Source organism: Rattus norvegicus, chromosome 9 (genome assembly GCF_036323735.1).
Source record: "Rattus norvegicus strain BN/NHsdMcwi chromosome 9, GRCr8, whole genome shotgun sequence".
In the NCBI taxonomy this organism is placed as follows: Eukaryota; Metazoa; Chordata; class Mammalia; order Rodentia; family Muridae; genus Rattus; species Rattus norvegicus.
The window spans coordinates 105,486,738-105,504,966 of NC_086027.1; the positions used below are offsets into that span (position 1 = coordinate 105,486,738).

The 18,229-nt window shown below is 43.2% G+C and overlaps 1 protein-coding gene across 27 annotated transcripts in view; it reads left to right on the top strand.

Moving 5' to 3' along the window:
* Pam (peptidylglycine alpha-amidating monooxygenase) overlaps positions 1-18,229 on the top strand; it is a 273,476-nt gene that overhangs the window by 40,926 nt on the left and 214,321 nt on the right. For 16 of the 27 annotated variants that reach the window (XM_039083040.2, XM_039083046.2, XM_039083044.2 and 13 more), the window contains exon 2: positions 4,221-4,289. The exons of 9 other annotated variants lie outside the window; for them this stretch is intronic. The gene's annotated coding sequence lies outside the window, so the exon portion shown is untranslated. Of the gene's footprint in view, positions 1-4,220; positions 4,290-17,998; positions 18,103-18,229 lie in introns of all 27 variants that reach the window. 2 more of the 27 variants (XM_063266684.1, XM_063266689.1) reach the window with 1 other exon arrangement.

Below are 18,229 nucleotides of genomic sequence, written 5' to 3' on the forward strand. Positions count from 1 at the left end.
GTTTCGTTGATAGAAAGGGGTGAGAGCAATTCGGAGGCAAAGTGGGGTGGGAAGGTAGGTACTCACGGACTTTCCCGAGAAGGGAGCAGATCCGTTTCTAGAGCAGAGAAAGCCCAGGATTGTCGAGAGAAGGGATAGGCGAGAGCAAAAGGGGGAGGGGTCACTGGGAAGAGAAGGGAGGGGAAACTGCAGTCAGGATGCAATACATGAGACCACAATAAAAAATAGTTTTAAAAGAATCTATCAGCAGATACTGAGTGTGTTGCAGTTCCTCGCCTTCCTTCATTTTTCAGGGGAAAACTGTAGATACTAAGTCTTCTTTCCCAAGCATCTTAGTTCAGAAAATTCAAATCAAACTGCAAAGTGCTACCGGTGTTTTTAATTCCTCAGTACATGTGACCTACCAAAACTAGATCACAGAGATGTTTTAAAACCTCAACTAGGCTGTGATAATTGATGATATTAGAACAGTAATAAAAAAGAAATATCTCAACAGCAACAACAATAACAGTAACAACAACAATAACAAGCCAAAGCTAGACCGGCTCACAGCCACACTGTACCAAATGCTAATCTCTGCACTCTTCACCCTGAAACAGGAAGTGGAGGAGGCTGGGCAGGGTTCAGTGGGCTATGGTCTGAAGTGCTTGGAGGTAAGACTGTCAGTGTCCTATAGGGGGAGCCTTTGAGAAGCTTGCAGTTTAGAATCGTGTCCAGAGGTAAACTGGACAAGATAGTTAAAGACTTATCAAGGACAAAGAAATGACCACGCAACGACCAGAAGAAGGTTTCACTGAAGACAGAAGTCAGTAATGAGACTAGAGAGTTATAAGATGTCAGATGGAGAAGCATCAGGGGACAGGTCACTAAATTTGGCCAGTACCTGACTTTCAATAGGAGGTCAGGCCATAGCCCTTCCTACCAGTTCTTGTACTTTTTTCATTAGCTCAGTGTGGATTTGTCTTAATTAGAATCCCGAATCCCAAATGTAGATCGAAAAACTCCATGCACTTCCAGTGTCTGGAGTTAGGTAATCATTCATTTAACCAAGAGCAGAGCAGCCAAGGGCACTGCTCCTGGGGGTTAGGAGGCAGTGCGGTATGAGCGGATTAAAAGTGCTTTGTCCTAGCCTTAGAGATGTGTAGTGGGGAGAGAGTTCAATGGCCACTGGAGCAGACTGCTCTGGCCTTCCAAGTTGGCTCGAACATCCCTCTGGACTCTAACCTCCCTTTGCTTCTTTTACTCACCAGCTCGAGTTCACATCCGATTAATATACAAGTCAGGCTGAGGGCCTTGTGGGTTCCCTAACTACAGTTTAAAGGTTAAGGTGTTTCCTGAGGGCTAGACTTAGGCATGACAAATACACTCTTACTGTAAAAGAATCATTTTCCATTTTAAGTTTTGATTTGTTTCCGTTTGGGTACCAGTGAAGCTTTCGGATGCTCAAAGAATAAGCCTATTGTTTTTCTGAAGTTAGGACAGATATAAGGGCATATACCTATCCAGCTGGAACCTGTCAGACCACAGGAGGGTGTAGTCCGTTACTCCCAGCTGTGCTTCTAACCTTTGGACCTCGTGTTCCTGTGGGTGGTCTAAATGTGGGTGTGCACTTCACCAGTCGCTGTTCTTAGAATAAACACAGAGACAGACAGGTAGTAGTGTTTTTATGTAAAGTTATCAACTGAAGAATTTATGATCTGTAAGAAGTCAGTGACATTGCACTGTTGGGGGGAAGAAAATTAACGGTGGTGGGAAAAAAGGAATAAGAATATTGAGTAGGATGTACTACATTTAGCTGCTTTTTAAAAATTAATTACAGGAGAATAAAAGCTACCTCAGGGTGAATTGTGGATAGGAGTTAGAGAAATTAGGTCCTTTTCTCCAAAGAAACATCTTTCGCAGACCATGTAATGTGGGCCACCCAGGGCCACTGGCAGGATTTATTTCACCTGGCAATCTTCCGTGTTTTCTTTAGCACTTTATAGTGTTAGAGATCTCGTGGTTTTGCCTGATGTGTGGTTATACTCTTCCTGTGATTGTCCTCTAAAAATAAATCTAACAAACTAGTTTTATTGATGGATCATTTGTCCTTTCTGACTCGCATCTCTGGAAAGGTCAGTGCACCTGCTCCGTTTGATGTGTTTGTTTCCTTGATAGCCTTAATTCACTTTTTCTTTCTAGCTCCACTCAGCTAGGCAGGATCTCTTTTTTAAAGAATGGTTCGAAGCGTCCTTGAACTCCTGTGGTCAGTGTAGGGCCTGGCCCTCCGAAGCTGTGATGAGCCCTCTGTGTATTCAGGTACACAGAGCCTAGTGTAACAGAGGGCACACAGGTGGATTTCTGCCTGTTGAATTAGTGTAATAATTCATAGTTGAATCTTCTTTAAAGTAGAGAATCATATAAAGACTGGAGGACTCTCCCTCAAATATAACACTCCTAATATTTATGTATGGTATGTCTTCTAGATACTTTTCAGTGCATGTTCACAAAAACAGGAATAGTTTGAGATATGATTTTATAGAGGTCGATAACCTTGAACTACAGAGCCTCCTGCCTTTGCCTCCTGATTTCTGGGATTACAGACATGAGCTGGCACATGCAGTTTTGAGCACTAGGGATTGAAGTCAGAGGCCCTCATGCATGGTAATCAAGCCTTCTACCTATGAGCTATGTCCTCCGCCCAACAAATGTTGCTTTTTAAAGAGAAAATTATGCCATATGTATAGGGCAATATATTTTACATTTAGTGTACATGGTATGTGGTACATAGTGTGTGTGTGTGTGTGTGTGTGTGTGTGTGTGTGTGTGTGTGTGTGCGCGCGCCCGCAGGAGCACACATGTGTGTTTGCTATTATAGCATGCAACTATAGGAAGCAAGAGAACAGTTGTCAGGAGTTGGCTCTTTCCTACCACCATACCGGTCCTGGGGATCAAGCCCAGGTTGTGGAGCTCAGAATCAAGGAACAGACTTGACCAGCCATCTCCCTAGCTCTTAGTAATTCTCCTGCTCACCTACCTCCATTTTACCGAGCTTGGCCTGTCTCGCCTTTCAAACAGGATCTCAGAAGGCACAAATGAAAGAACGGAAGCTTGATTGGAAAGTCCTCTCTCGTTAGCTGACTCAGGGGCAGCCCCTGTTTTCCTGAGACTACATGTTACTATTCTGCTCCCGGTCTTTCCCAAGCTCGACAGGAGTGAGAACTCCCAACTTGTCAATTAGGTTTAAAAAAAAAAAAAACCGTCTGTAATTTTTTTTGAGATTGGAAATTGGTACTGTTGTATTCCGTTTACTGTTTTTGAAGCCACGGTCTGGTTAGACATTTGTAAGCTATTTACTTACAAGGGAAACATTAAAAGGCAGGCTTGGCATCATCTAAATTGAAATAGAGATAATAATAGTTTCTTTGAAAGAGCTGAGATCTAAGTATATAGTACAGAGTGACAACCTTCAGCTTTTATTGTGCTGTGACTGTCTTAAGGAAGACCTGTCAACTTACTTGCTTATCCTTACAATGGCGGCGGCTACGATAAAAATTAGACCCTAGGATTGTTGAAAAACATGTCAATCAAATATTCACGGGAAAGAAAACAATAGTTTTCATACCACAGATGATAAATTAGATACTTATTAAAGTGTTGCAACTGATCAGAGAAGCAGAGGATATTATTAGAGACTCAGCTTGACTCGGGAACATGGTTATTTTAAGCAATTACTCTCAACCTGGTGGCGTTAAAGGGGCTTGTGTTCTCTTCAAGATGGGTGGCAGAGGCAAGGAAGAACAAAGAGTTCAAAGGGAGGTTTTATGTTTTGTGTGGTTTTCCAGGGGAGGGCATCATTACAATAAAAGTTATTCTGCCTTTGACACAGAGACTTCAACAAGAAAACTGTAGCTTTGGGTCGTGGTTGCCTGACTGATTTTATCATGGTGTAATAATTAGCCATTTCCCCGGAGGTGATTTCTGCACAAGTGACCTGTTGGCAAGGATTTAGTGGCGCTCAGAGATAAATGGACCCACAGCTGCCATCTTCCAGAGAAATAAATAGAGAGAATCAGTTGTCATTGTTATCTGCGTGCAGACGTCCTAAGGCACAGATGTGGGCTTTCTTTTCAAAGTGAATCAAGCATTCACTCTCAGGGAAAAGGGTGTTTGTAATGCCGTAATAATAACACTTGTGAAGTGAGAGAATCATATATGAACTTAGACTCTTGTTACCTCAGGGCATCGCGCATTGACCTGTGCCTTCCTCGGAGCTCTGCCTGTGAAGGGGATGCTGCCAGTGGGACCAGGTAATGATGACATTTCCCATTAGGAAGTCACGCTGCTGAAATTAGCAATTCCAGAATCCACTGAGTCCTTTGGCTCTGCGTCACAGTTACTGCCTCTGTGACAGCCATCCTTCCCTACTTAGCAAATCCAAGCCTGGTAGCTTGAGCCCCCAGGAAGTTGTTAAAGCAATTAAAGGCGGCTGTCTCCCAGCACATTGCTCCGTTACCATAGTATCCTCTGCCTCCAAGTCTCTCCTGATGATGTCAGTATGCATACATGGGTTGTTCAGAGCATCTGCGTGGGGATGATTCACCCCATAATAAAGCCCATCTCCTGTTGCTCTCCTGCCAGTGTGATTAGGAAGTGTGGAAGGTACGTGCTTTGTTTTATGCAGTGTGATAGAAATGACCAAACGCCTCTATTGTTTTGCACTAGGTTTCTTGTGTTCTAAAATATACTTCTAACTGAGGCATAACAGATAGGGAAATTTCAGCCAATCACTGACAACAGGTTTATAGCTTGTGTGTAAACTGTTGTGTATGTGTGCGTGCATGTGTGCACATGTGGGGTGGGCTTTAAAAAAAAAAAAGAAAACAATCACTGTGACTACACAATGGGATACCTGCTACTCCAGCGTGCACGCTAGAACTTTTCCTTTGTAAACTGTTTGCATGCGGTGAAAAAACTTAGAGCGTTTTTTACAGGTGGCCGGGCAGGTAAGGCTCCGAGGAAGCCTGTGAGTCACACACTCTAACGGATGCTCTACCCAGCTTAAGTGACAATGACCAAATGTGGGAAGGCATTGCTGGAAGCACACGGATTGGTTTGTGCTGTGAAGTTCCATGACTGCTGACAGCCGTAATTTCGTACTTGTAACCGACTTACGTTATGTTTCTGATATCGTGGAGGGATGAACTTGGTGCCGGATGAAATATTTAAATACGCATTCCCTTCCTGGGGCATTTGTCTTCCCATTCTCTGAAAAGAGCGTTGTGCTATCTCTGATGGCATCAGGTGGAGAACTGGGGATGAAGATTACCTTCTGGAAGTTAGTTTCCTGGTTCACCCTTTCTCCCCTAGGCTTCCTCATCAAGAAACAGTAATGGCAGATATAAAACCTACTTCTTTTTTTCCCTCCATCTTTATTAAATTGGGTATTTCTTATTTACATTTCAATTGTTATTACCTTTCCCGGTTTCCAGGCAAACATCCCCCTAGCCCCTCCCCCTCCCCTTCTATATAGGTCTTCCCCTCCCCATTCTCCCCCCATTACTGCCCTCCCTCCAACAATCCCATTCACTGGGGGTTCAGTCTTGGCAGGACCAAGGGCTTCCCCTTCCACTGGTGCTCTTACTAGGCCATTCATTGCTATCTATGTAGTTGGAGCCCAGGGTCAGTCCATGTATAGTCTTTGAGTAGTGGCTTAGTCCCTGGAAGCTCTGGTTGGTTGGCCTTGTTGTAGAACCTACTTCTAAGTCACCACACCGAGCATTCTGCCCTTGGTTCCTTCCCTGGACCCCCAGTAAACAATTTCAACCCTAAGGACTGGTGGTGGGTTTTAAGGAGAGTAGTGGTGAGCTCTGTTGGTGAATAGCCTTGCTGTACCCATCTCTTCAGGTCCCTGAATGTTTGTTCTGTACAGAAGGCAGGCCCATGGCTTTGCTGAGAGGGACAGAGAGTGGTTTAGACTGTTTATTTCTAGAATCTTTTATTTTTAGAAAGCCGTGGCATATGCTTTACTCTCTGATTTGTTTCTGGGAATTTGTGTCAATGGAACATTAACGCTAAATTAATGCACTTCTTCTCTAAAGAGTCAGTAAGAAATAACAATCATAAGAATATAAAGCCGTACTGAAAGTTACATTTAACTCCTAGGAACTGAAGGCTGTGTTGTGAGTATCCTAAGTGTCTATTCTTTGAATTTTTCCCAGTCTTGAAACAACAGCCTTAAATTATAATTGACCTTGTGTTTGATAAGTAACTCCTTAATTGATATTGGGAACTGTTTCTAAAAAGAGGCAAATCATAATACTTAGTCTAGAGTACAGTAGGGCAAATGTTGAAGGAATTGACCCAATCTAAACTAGAGCGGTACTCGTAAAGACTCTTACTGAAGTAAACTCAGTGCTTGTGTTAGAAATAAAACTAACGTGCCTCATGCTAAATTATATCTTTTATTTGCTCATGTTTACAGCAATATAACTTACTTCATTGGTTAAATGAATTCACAGCTTAAAATACATATTCGGTTCCAACTTTAAAAGTATCCATGAAAATAGTCTTTTGCCAGCTTGACCGTGCTAGTCATACTCTGGGAAGAATGTACTTCAGGAGTCCACCCTTCTTCCTATTTGAGTCAGAAGCAGTCCCGGGCTATTCAGGAAGAGAGATCTTAAAAATTGCTTTAGGAGAGTGTCTCCTTTATTTTTGTGTCATAACGGAAGTTTGAAGTTTAGCGCTTACATTTGTTCTTGCTGAAGCGCGGAGATGTCAAGTCGGCAGGCTTGACAGCTTGAGGTAAATGAGATATGGAGTGAGACACGGCAAGAAGATGATTATGTCGGCTCTCACTAGACAGATAACTGGGAGAAAATCCAAAAGAATTCAACGACCTTGTATGGAGAAAACAGATGTGCAAATAAACACCCCCAGAAGACCGGAAGCTCAAGTCGGGAGGCATCAGCGAAGGACCTTCTGTGATATTATGTCCCGAACTTGAAACCTAGCTTCTAGGTTTTATAGGATACCATCTTTTTCCATGAACACATGATTCCCAGGTGAGAGCAGCTTTTAGCCCTCCCCTGAAAAGACATGATGTACGTAGCATGGCCGAGATTCTCTGTTAGCCTCCTGTCATTGGCTCTGCCCAATTACTTCAGGAGTTACAGCTTACAGGGCATACATGTCCCATCGTATAGCTCAGTTGGTTACAAGTCAACAGGATCGAGGACATTTTCTTCCAGGAGACTCTGAGGAGGAACCAAGTTCCATGCCCTTGCAGCTTTCAAGGGTTTTGTGGGGCTCATAGCTTTCTTTTCCCATTGTCAAAGCAAGCAAGAGAGGACAGATCTTCATAGTCCTCTCTTTTGGGCCCTCTGTAGCCAGCGGGGGAAAGCTTTCTGTTTTAAAATACGTGTGATGTCTACTGCCTTGGGTGCACTTATAACCCTGGACAGCCTAACTATGTTGACATCTTCAACCTTAGCCACTTGCATGGTCATTACATAGTCAACATAGCATATTCACAGACTCCACAGTTTAGAGCATCAGCACCTTTGGGGGTCAGTATTCCACCTACCACAGAAGGGTATCATTAAGTTTACAAATCTGAAATTTTTTTTTTTTTTTACATAAGGCTGTGCCGATAGAGAACACGAAATTCTGACCTAATTCACTGACTGAATGCAGGCCTCCCGAAGGATAACAAAATTCCTCAAGATAAGTAGTCAGGGGAAACTGAATTAGAAAGAAATGTTTCACCGTCTCCAGTGTTCGAAACCCCGTGTCACAGAGGTGAGGTCTGTAAAATGACACTCTTCTCACTTTTCATATTTTTACTGAGAGGCTAACACCAGATCAAGTTAATTAAACACGGATGATTAGAGACTACCGATTCTACTAGTTAAGTCCTGTGTGGATGAGCCTGGGTGTATTTTTAGAATCTGAAGGGTAATGGCCGGGCCACTGGAGACCCAAATGTGACAACTAATAACCCTAACATTTGAATAACGAACGCTGCCATTGGTTGATCTGTCATGAAGCCATATGAGTTATAAGCTCAGGCCGACGAGACTGGAAGGTTTGTCCTGCAGCTTTCTAGGAAAGCCACACCATGGTCTCACGAGCAATGCCTCCAGGCACGCAAAGCTAAACTATAATATATCCAACAGTTACTATAAATCAGACCTGAATCTTAATATATGGTTCCATACATATTAAGCATAAAATAATTTATATGTCGTAGTTTATTTTCTTTTTTTTTTAAGACCTCCGCTAAAACACTGGCAGTGACAGAGGTGAGAAAGAAACTATGGCAGAATTGTTTATCTTGGGTCTGCTTATGTTCTTACATAAAATTGGAGGGACTTACTGGAGAGAAACCAAGCAGCCCACAGCACCCTGCTCTAAGTGCACGGCTTAGGCTAATACCTGTGCTGTGGGAAGTGGTTATTTTCGCTCTCTTCCATTTCGATCCCATGGGAGTGTGTGGCCTTCGGAGTCTGTAGAAAGAGAAAAATCTCATTCTATATTGTTATAGCATTCATCCGTCAATCGAAATAGCATTAAAAATAGCCAATAAGTTATATAATTCAGAGAACCAAATAACTACCGGTCTAGGAAAAGAGCTGTGGGGATTTTGAACCGGAGGATTTTCTTCAGTTATCTTACTTACACATCTGCCTTCTCACTTTAATATGTCCTTTTCATTAACCACACAAACCATTTCAGGTTCCCCCCTCGAACAAAACCCAAGCACCTTTAAATGTGAGTTTTTAAAAGTTAAGTGTATCCAATAGAATACTGATCGCTGATTCTCTCTAGTAAGTTAGGATGAGAAGAGGATTGAATCCATTGCATTTCAGAAGGAAGGAAGGAAGGAGGGAAGGAGGGAGGGAGGGAGGGAGGGAGGAAAGGAGGGAGGCAGGCAGGCAGAACGAAGACAGAATGAGCTTCACAGAAAAGCCGATTTTTCTGCGATAGACTGTTTCATCTGAAAGCATCTGACGAACGGCCTCCATTGCTTAGCTAATCTTTTTCACCTTGTTAAAAAATTATCTTAAAAGTTTATCTGTGGGGGGGAAAACAGACAAAGGAACTAGCGGGAATTGGAGTGGTAAGGGTTTGGAATCTTCCTGGCCGGTGGGTGGTAGAGAAGATGGAAGGAGGCTGCAAAACCAAAACTTCAAAGACTGCCATGAGAGTCACTATTTCAAAACTTGTTCAGAACCGTATTTCTAGGGGGACTCCCCCGCGCCCACTAGTGGGAGCCAAGTCAAGCAGCAAGGTAGCAGTGGACCCCAAGGGCCAGGGGTGGAGGTGGGGAGTTCTCCTGAGTCTTGGTTATTTATCCCAGCGTCTTTGCAGATCAGAGAACTGTCGCAACACCACCCGTTTTTCTCACTGATCCTGCATCCGGTTGTTTTTCTTAATTATTGATGCCTTCATAGTGTGCTCATCTCTAAAAAGCAAACAGTGTAGAAAGAAAGGCAATTATTGAGGTCCTTTGTGGAGGACGCTCTTTTCCGTAGTGGCCTTATTTCTGCCACACTGTGTTATGGAAATGGGATCCTACAACTGCTACATTTGCTTGAAATTAACTGTTCTAAAACAGTCTTTTGAACAGGGGATTGATGGAATTAAAGGGCCCTCTTTCTCTCTGCTGAATCTCATAGCCTGGGGCAAACAGGGAAGGAAGAGAGCAGGAGCAGCGGAAGAGCCCAGGTGGCGGTACTTTAAAGGGCTACGACTATGTAATGACGTAATGCTTGCTGTTCTTCCACTGGGGTTTGCTAGACCGATGCTTTGTGGACAAGTCAAGTGGAAACGCTTACAGAGGATTGGTCCTGTCCCTGTTGACTGTCCTACACAACGTAGCAAACAGAGGAGACTGTGTCGGGGCGAAAGTTTGATTTGTGGAGGCAGCCACAGCCATGCTGGTTTCTCCAGTGGCTGTTGGGTGCTTTTCCTCTGTGTCAAAGGTATAAGAGAGGAAACTGGTCAGCCTTTTGTAGTCTCGATAAAAGACCTGTGTTCACCTTCTCAAAGCATAAATTATAAATAGTCTCATAACATTTATGGAGTAGAGTTTAAGCTCAAACATGCCCAAGAAACTCAGTAGAGGGGAATGACAGAGTAATACCATTTATCAATTACAGTATTAGAGCACAAAAAAGACTCGGGTAGCAATGTTTGCCGTACAAGGAAATGTCATCTTGGTCCTCTTCTACTGAAATGTAATCGCAGTAATTAATATAGAATAGCCCCTCACTCGGTTGAGATCCACTAATCATGCTGACGAATTAATCAAAGGACCATATTTGGCTTCCAGAAGTTTGGGCTAAGAGCATGCCCGTGCGCTTAGAGAGTGAATGACGTTCTTGTCATTTATTAACTATCGTTTTCCTGTCATAGCAGTGCTTGGTAAACAATAATTTCAGTAGCACGTAATGCATTCGCTTTGTCTTAGTCCAGCTAACGAATGAATACCCTTTTCTTTTCCTTCTTTCTTCCTCTCTCTCTCTCTCTCTCTCTCTCTCTCTCTTTCTTTCTTTCTTTCTTTCTTCCTTTCTTTCTTTCTTTCTTTTTTCCCTGGGAACTGAGGACCAAACCCAGGGCCTTGTGCTTGCTAGGCAAGTGCTCTACCACTGAGCTAAATCCCCAACCCTTGAATACCCTTTTCTTAAAACCCTGAGTTACTGATGGCCAACCCATTGTGACCCTGTTAACCTTTTCATTGCCCAGCTCTCGGTTCTGGCTAGCTGACTGTAACACTCTGCCGATTTTCTCCTGTTTGCGTTGCCTCACAGAGGACTTTTCTCTTTTTCACAGACAACCCCAGGTGTGGCATAGCGTCCCTCACAAACTGTTACAGCCATCTCTCTCGCCTGTCTCTGGCTTCTATCTTCCTTTTTGCTTCTTGCGAATTGTATTTCAAGCAACTCCCATCCGTTAAACAAGTACTGATGGTACAGTGTCGAGCTTCATCTGGAGGCCACTGGCCTTCGTTTCCCAACGACAGCCTCCTGTTTGTGGGTTTACTACTCCCGTTTGAGAAGATTGGAGACACTAATGAATGACCTAGGCTAATGGTCAAATACAGTTGTTAACTGGGAGGCAGGTAGCTGGCACAGCCTGAGGGGTTTGGGCCCTAGAAAGGTCACACAAGCAGCAACAGATGCTTCTTAGGCATTTTAAGTGAAATGGATTGCGGTACAAATACCCAAATCTTCTGTGTGAATTTAGCAGATCCTCTCAACTAGCCATAGCCCACGATGTGAGACTTTAAATCTTTACGTTACGTGACATCTCTGTCCTACAGCTGTTTGAGTAACCCATCTGTCCTCTGGCCAGTATTGTTTTGGGTGCTAATGTTTACAAAAGAAAGTCTTTATATTCTGCTTCCTAAATGAGGTAAGAGGAAGTTATCCTTACCCTCGAATCAACATAGAACAATCTGGATAGTTATCTAAAATTATTTTTTAATATGTGAGCCCCGAGTGAAGTTCTTCCAGCAAGCCTAAACCGTCATTAAGAGACTGGTTGTACAGAAACAATAATTTGAAATTTTCTCAGGCTTAGCAAAATGTTACAAGTTGAAGTAATATTTGATTTGCCTAGTCAGTGTATGTTTTATTTTAATAAGGTCCTCTCCTGATTGGTTTATAGCTCCATAAAACATATAGTAGATGCCGGACTAGCTATCTACTTTAAAGCTTGGAAACTTTTTCCATCTTCGTACTAATGCCAAGAAAATGGCCAGTTTAGTGCTTTTTAAACTTGGCATTTCACAAAAAAAGATAACAGAAAGGCCATTGTCGATGAAATAATTCAGCTGAGTCATCACAAATACCTATTTATGCTTCTGGACACTGGTAATTATTGGATTGCAGTTATTTCTCAGAGGTGTTTGTCTTGGTTGTGGCTTTAGTCTCCTGATGATCTGAATCAAGAGTTAGATCACGTGTTAATCCAATAAGTTAAGTCACTTGGCCAGGTTTTTAATTCTGTGACAGAGAAGCAAGATTGGGAGGGAGTTAAGACATGAACGCTTGTTGAGATAAAGTAGGAATGGGAATACAAGGGTATGAAATGACTCTGCTGTAAGACCCCCACCCCCACCCCCACCCCCACCCCCACCCCCACCCCCACCCCCACCCCCACCCCAATGCTTCCTTCATACAGAACTGCCCGAGTGTAGCTGTGCGTGTTTCCTGATCCTTGTCTCTGTTTTTTTTTTCTTTCCTAAGTATTCATTTCTTTTCTTTTTTGAATGTGTGCATGTGCATGTGTTGGTATTCTGTCTAAGCTCCACCCCCACAGCTACAGCCAGGTATGCTCCGCCCCACGGTTGCCTGGCAACAACCAGCTGCACCTGACAGGAAAAAGGATGCTTGGCCCCTCCTCTCTCTCTTGCTCTTCCTCTCTCTTCTCTGCTCTCTTGCCCTCTCCCCTTTGTCCTTTCTCTCCCCATCCCTCCCCTTGCCTCCATGTGCCCATGGCCGGCTTTTACTTCTCCCCTCTTCTACTCTTCTCTCATCAAACCTCTCCATGTGGAACCATGTTGGCTTGCTGTGTTCTGTCTGGACTCGAGCCGAGATTTAAACCCCAACATACACTCTGTGTGTAAAGAAGCCACCTGCGGATCTCCCTGGCACTGAAGTGACAGGTGACTGTCAGCCGCTATGTAAGGGTGTAAGGAACGGAGCCTGGTCCTCAGCAAGAATAGTAGATGTTCTTGTGAGACGTTTCCAGCCCCAACTAGATTTTTTTGTTTTATCATATCATCATCATCATCATCATCATCATCATCGTGTGCATGTGTGTTTTGTCTGCATGTATATATCTATACCACTTACCTGGGTGCCTGGTGCCTGAGACTGAATGAAGTTACAGACAGTCGTGGGCTGCCATGTGAGTACTGAGACTCTAACCGAGTCCTCCGGAAGAACATCCAGTGATCTTAACCACTGAGCCCTATCTCCAGCCCCCTTCCCCTTTCTTGAACCAACGTTTTAGAGCCCCCTCTCTACAGAACTTGATACTGGTCAGTTCTCATTGAGATTTTTCTTTACCTTTATGCTAAGGCCAAGGAAATGGATAGGTTAGTGGTTCTTAAACTGGGTGTTTAACAAAAAGATAAAGACGGTTGTTGATGAAATAATTCAGTGAGTCATCCAAAACAAGTATTTATGCTGTGTACACTAGTAATTATGTGTTTCAGCGTCCCTCCCTCCCACTGGACTTTTTCTCCGCGATTGTAATGAGTCAGGCTTCTCCACTGCCTGCAGCACCACATTCTCCCAGTTGCCTTTGTCCTAATGTGCACTTTCTGGCTCCGCCCTGATTCTCTGTCATCCCCCTGACTCTGAAGCTGGAGTTTAGGACTCTGGCAAAGTCATTCTCTTAATGATCTCATCTGGTCTTGTGGCTTTAAATTCCATCTGCCTACTGATAGAATTTGTATTTCTGATGCAAACCTCAGTGATAAACTATATCTGACACATTTCTGTGAGGGATCTAATACACGTCCTAAGTGTGATTTGTACACTATTGTTGCCACCCCAGGCCAGGGCTGAAGTCTTTCCCATCTCAGCCACCCAAGAGAACGCCTTTGGAACACTTACCGTGGGCCTTTCCAGGCACCTAGAGGACTTATTTCTACTGCCCTCTTACAAGATTGTGTTTTTTATATTTGTTTCTTTCCATCTTCCCTCACTCTTAAAGTTTTTTTTGAAACAGTATCTTTTAGTATCTACTTGTTTCTAGTACCCTTTACTAGCTAACCCTTTATTGGTAAGCCTTGGATTACTTCCCTGAACTTGGATATGGTTAAAAGCAGAGGGAATGTTTCATCTGTCTAGTTTCCTGCTCTGGGGGCTGCTACTCACAGGCCTAGCACTTAAAAGCAGGGCCTCTACGTCGGGATACACCTTGAACATCAAATGCAAAATAATTTGAAATATTTTAGTAAGTTTTACATTGATGGACTCCCCTGAGATCGTAATTTGGTTATGTCGGGGTGAATAAGGAATATTTATTTAAAAGTTGCTTTCCCCTTTTCCATTTTTGCTTTTTGAAGTGTGGGTTTTCGGAATATTGAAAGAACATACCTGGCTTATGGTCTACTTTTATTAGATGGCACTGGTTCAGTTGCTCCAGATAACTTGGGAGTCATTCCTCTTCTCTTCTTCTCATATGTGGGACCCAACTATTACTCACCTTCCCCATCGCCCCTAGGCAGTTCCAAACATCTTTAAAGCTCAGGTTTCTCAAGGCCTGTTGTATACAGCCATGGTGATTCTCCCAAAGTGTATGCCAAGCCCTGCCTTTCCTCTCCGAACTCTGAGGTTGTTTTTATCTTAGTATTCAGTAAAGCAGGTTCTCAGCAGCCAGGCCTAAAAGCTGATCTCCTTATCACTTTGATCTTATTTCTACACTTTCCGACACAGGCAAAAATGTATTTCCCAATCAGAGCAATTGTTCTAGCCCCTACCTGGCTGGGTCCTACCCATCCCACCCGCACATAGGGCGTGGCCACTTTTACTGCCTCAGATCTTCACATGTTTGCCAAACCTTCCTGAAGACTTTCTAAGGAGGAGCATATCTTTTTGTTTGCCTCAGATAACTGGTTCCTAGTTCTCTTGTTTGTTTTTGTTTTTGTTTTAACACGAGCTACCAGCTAAGAAATGACACAGTTTTCTCGGTAGTCCAGTCAATTTTTGTTTCCGTCTCATGTGATCCTGTGCTTTGTAACAGCAGGAAATTTCCGTTTGCTGCTATGTCTGCAGCTCTAAGAACATGCTTTGCCTGTGTTTGGTGACAAATAATTATGTCTTAAAAATTATGTCTTAAAAGAATTGAGAAAGTGAATCCATACATATGATGACAAGCTGTCTGGGAATTAACATGAGGACTTCGGGCACTGTAGGAAATGACCTCATTTCCTGTGCTGAAAGTAGTGGGAGGTGAACCTGGGTGCTCACGGTCATTCTTTGCCAGAGAGGGCCTTACGCACTTTGTGAGGGACCAACGTTTATATTGATAAGAAATGGAGAGATGTTTATGATCCTTTAAATTTTAAAATTAAGATTATTTTAAAGTGACATGTGAAATAAAATTATACATGTTAGTGGGATGGCCAGTGGTGTTAGTCTCCATGTGTGTTCTTGGAATGTACAGTATGTTAGTATTGTCTGTGGTTTCCCATTGTTCTGGGTACTCCAGGACCTCTTGCTCTCTCTGTTTAACCAAACACGGTGCCCGTACACTGACCTCCTCGGCCTCTCTGTTCTCTACATCTCTAAGACTAGTGAGATCATTCCTTGTCTTTAGAACAGTTTAAACTCTTTAAGTAAGTAGAAATCTGGGCAACTCGAATTTTGTTTTCATCTGGCCAATGAAGGGAAAGGTAGAGGACCCATCTGATACTAGTAAGAGATTGGAAAGAGGTGGGGACCATGATAACCGCTGCGTATGGGGAAGATCAAGCTGTGGAAGTTGACTTCACTCCAATCGTTGACGTCAGAGTGGATGAGGAGAGAGAAGAAATGAGGAAGACAAGGAGGGCAAGGGTTACGGGATAGCGATAAGGTCGCTCTTGAGGACCAAGAGCTCAAAGGACCCATCCTCTGACTTTCTGAAATGTTTCATGATGCTTCGAGCATTTTAAGTAATGGATGTAGACTTTACAGTTTTCAAGGCTGGCTGGTTTCAGCTCATGCTACAATGTTGTTTTGGGGAGAGACTGGAAAGACGAAGCTGACAATTTTTGGCTTCAGTTTCATGTAGAATGGCGTTAAAGCAACTCAGAATGCAAGCATTACAAAAACATTCATCAGCCCCGAATAAATGCATATCAAAAATAATTGAGGGTATTGATAAGATTGAATGCTCAGCAGCTTCAGGAAGACTATTTGCACCCCAGGAAAAAGTAGGTCCATAGGCCCTGGTATAGGTGTGTTCCTCCCGTGTTTGTACACTGAGTCAGGAACCTAGAGCTGAGGAGATGAGTGGGTACCAGGATGATAGGGTACCTGCCAACAGTTAGCACTCCTTACATGGGTAGGAGCCATTGGGAAGATTTCCACAGGAGCAATGTGGTCTGCCTTGCCATTCACAGGACCCACCTTGCCTGCAGCTTTGACAAATCTCTAAGAGGCCCAGAATTCAAGTTTAGGGGCTAGGGCAAAGAGCCTTGATAGTTTCTGTGGAAGATGTCAGGAACAGCTGAACAGTGGTCCAGAAGTTGAGTATACTTTGAGTCTAGCATTAAAATGTTTACTGACAGACTGGGTATAGGAAAGGAAGAGAGGGAACTAAAGGTAACTGGGAATTCATGTCTAGACAGTTTGCAAGGTAGAATATCTAGCAAGCAAATTATATGTCCCAGTGTGATATTTACTGATGGCTCACGGGAAGGTAGAAAATAATTGATTTTATTGGCTTCAGTAGGATTCTGAAGGTTTTAAATGTCAGAGACTCCTCTTTCTCTCCTGTCCTTCTCTGGAGTTGTTTCATGAACCCTCTCCTAATTGAAGTTTCCCTTCTCTGTCCCAGTGGAAAACATCTATTATTTTCTGAAGCATTTATTCTTTGCTGCACTGGATTATAGCTGCCTCCTAGTTATGTTGTTTAATTGGACTATTGGCTACAATTATAAACCTATTGAGTCATATACATTTACTTGTCTGGAGAAACAAGGCTTTAATGTTGTAATGTAACAAAGTAGAATGGATCGTGTTCTCCACATTTAGTAATTTATTCTTACCACTAACGTGTTCTGGAGAAAATACATTTTCTTTAAAAAACAATCATCATTTGTGGCACCTGGGAAAGACGCTGAAGGATGTGACTGGAGTCTGGTGAGAATTTAAAACTTTAAAAGCAGGGAAGGAAGTGACTGGTCATTCCGGGGCTGTCAGTGATTAATCGGACACATGCTCACTCTCCAGAACTGACGAGGAGGCATTGAATTGGGAATCAACGTTCTGAAGAGTCTAAAGTTTCGGTGACTTTAGAATTATAATAGTGACTGCGATCTTGTTTTCTGAAATTTTGTGGTTTTTGGAAGATTGTTTCGCTTAATACCCTGAATCATTAATTATCCATGGTGATAAGAGCATGATAATGAAAATTGATTTCTGAACCCCATGGCATTAACACTGACACCCAGTGAGATCAAGTCTTCAATCATTGCTATGACAAAACAATGTATGTCATCAGAGACACTGGGAAATAACACTAAGGAAAGACACGAGCACAGCATTAAAGGTGGTAGATCCTCCAGACAAGAAACATAGAATAGAGGATAGAGGGAGGGCTCAATGGATGATTTGCTCACTGCAGAAGCACATAAGGACCTGAATTTTGTTCCCCAGCACTTACACAGAAATCCACACACAGTGGTACATCCGCAGGCCTAGCCCTAGGGAAGAGGAGAGAGGGGAAACTAGAGATCGATCTCTAGCTAGTCTTGTTACATAGGGAAGGTCCAGGTTCAATCAGAGACCGTGCCCAAAAGAATCCTGTCAGGAGTCATTGAGGAAGATGCCTGACAGTGACCTCTGACCTCCATGCCTCCGTGCACGTCTGCTCATCTACCTGTACATACGTACACATGCCTGTGCCACTTACCTATCGCCTCAAAATAGAAAAAGACATTTCTATATGATAATATCAGTTTTCCTGATTATGCAATAAAAGAGTTTAACCAATAAAACCTAGTAAATTAGATCAATTCAGTGAGTAATTATGAGATAACATAAACTGATTCGGTGCCTAGTGTCATCGAGAGCAGACATTTCTACTGCATTTCAGTGCACTCAAATCTTGAACCACCTTCTCTGGTTCCTCCTCATATTCTCCATCTCTGCCCGCCTCTCCTGCCTTCCCCAGCCCGTTAGTCTCCCACTCATCGATTTAAGTTCTTGAAACCCAACTGTCACATAAAATGTAAAAAGTCACCTGTAACTTTCCAACAGCCCTGGCCCATGCTTTTCTCTGTCCTCAGGGCAGTCTTGACCCTGGCACTCACCATTCCCAAGGACCAAGGCTCTGTGAAGAAGCAGTCTGAGCTGTTAGGCATCGGCCTTTGCTCAAGACACCCTCTGTCTAGTAAGTTCTTCCCTTTACCTCAATTGTCTCAAGAAACCCTACTTATCCATCAGAACATCTCCTTCAGTCTGGGCGAAATCAACCCTCTGTCACCCACTGTTCAGCGGCCATTCAAGGCCCCATTGTC